The sequence below is a fragment of the Xenopus laevis genome, chromosome 7L (genome assembly GCF_017654675.1).
Source record: "Xenopus laevis strain J_2021 chromosome 7L, Xenopus_laevis_v10.1, whole genome shotgun sequence".
NCBI lineage: Eukaryota > Metazoa > Chordata > Amphibia > Anura > Pipidae > Xenopus > Xenopus laevis.
The window spans coordinates 119,910,347-119,912,175 of NC_054383.1; positions in this window are offsets into that span (position 1 = coordinate 119,910,347).

Below are 1,829 nucleotides of genomic sequence, written 5' to 3' on the forward strand. Positions count from 1 at the left end.
GTTTTTTGTTTATGTGGCAGCATCATGGGGGGAAAAACAAATTGCAGTGTTAGTAAATTTGCCTCTCTGTTAGAGGAAAAAAAATCCTCTTGTGCATTATTGTGCATCACAATAGGGACAATCTGCAATCCAGCTGTTCAGTCTCTACTGCCTACTACCTTAAGGTCCCCATAGACGCGACGATTCTTCTTGCCGAACGACCGATTTTAGGGAAGCCCGACCAATCCTTCGAAATTATCGTGCGGGTAGTGGTATTCGAACGATCGTACATCTTACGATTTTTCGCCCGACATCTGTCGGGAAATTGATCGGCCAGGTCAAAAAATCTTTGTCGGTCCCAGTGCAATCTCTCTATGTTTGCAGGGCCAAGCAGGCAGCTCCCCTTTGTTTTCCTGGTAAATTGGTCTTTTTAGTTGATGGTAGATTCGTACGATCGTACGATCGTTCTGAGAAGATCGTGGTCTCACGATCAGGATCTGATCTTTTAAAAATCTCAACATCTATGGCCAGCTTAAGCGATGACCATGGGAAGCCCCCAATATTTAGGTAAACCTTTTGAAAGCTGTTTTTTTTAAAAAAAGAGATAATTCCTTATTGGAAATGCAGGCTAAGCTTATAAATGCCCTAACGAGACCCTAAGTGATGTACAAATTATAGAAGCCACAGACTCCATGACCGTGAGGTGGGGGGGAGGCAACTCATTCGGGGGCCTGTAAGAGAGATGGGCTGTGGGTCCAAAGACATTTTTTCTTTTGCCCCTGTAAACAGAATATATGTGCAAAATGAATCCTTATACACAAGGTTTCTACTAGTTACATTGTTGTAAGATTTTACTATTGAGTATACGGAACGCATTTTAGGACATCCTCTGGCGAAATACCTATCCTCCATGCGATGTCCTATGGCTTAGGAATGCCACATCGGGTGCTTTTACAATCACTCATCCTCCAAATCTGCAGTCATACCTCCATCCTCTACCCTCCCTTCTCAACTGTCAGCCATACGAACTCCGCCCTTAGTCCTCCGCCTTCCACCCTCAGTCCTCCGCCTTCCGCCCTCTTCCCTCCCTGCTCAGCCCTCTACCCTCAGCACTCAGCCTTCCGCTTTACCTCTTCATCCCTCCACACTTCGCCAGTTTTATTATAGAGTTGTTCTAAACACATTTCCGTTTTCTCGGACTGAAAGCTTAGAGAGAAGACTGACAGATGAGTTCTGAAGGAGGAGAGCGGAGGGCAAAGTGCGCAGGGATGAACAGGTAAAGCAGAAGGCTGAGTGCTGAGGGTAGAGGGCTGAGTAGGGAGGGCGGAGGGAAGAGGGCGGAGGACTGAGGGAGGAAGAAGGAGGGTTGAGGGCGGAGTTCGTATGGCTGACGGCTGAGAAGGGAGGATAGAGGATGGTGGTATGACTGCAGATTTGGAGGATGAGTGACGGTAAAAGCACCCGATGCGGCATTCCTAAGCTGTAGGACATCGCATGGAGGACAGGAATTTTCCGGAGGATGTCCTAAAATGTGTTCCATATGAGTAGGCTTGACAGACCTTGTGCTTTAGATCAATGTTTAGTTGATTGTGAGTGTAAAGGTGTCCATAGATACACAGATATTATCGTACAATATGGAGGAAGACGAGACGTGGATATCATCCAATTCAGAACATTTTGATTATGTGCCTTTGAACTTGAGCCATCGTTTACTGCTGAATCATCAGATACAGTTAGAATTCTATTGTGTCTCCCTGTATAGCTGTATAGCTGATGATTCAGCTCTAAATGTCTGTAATGAAAACAAATGATCCAATGGTTGCAGGAAAGATCATAATTGTTACGTCTAT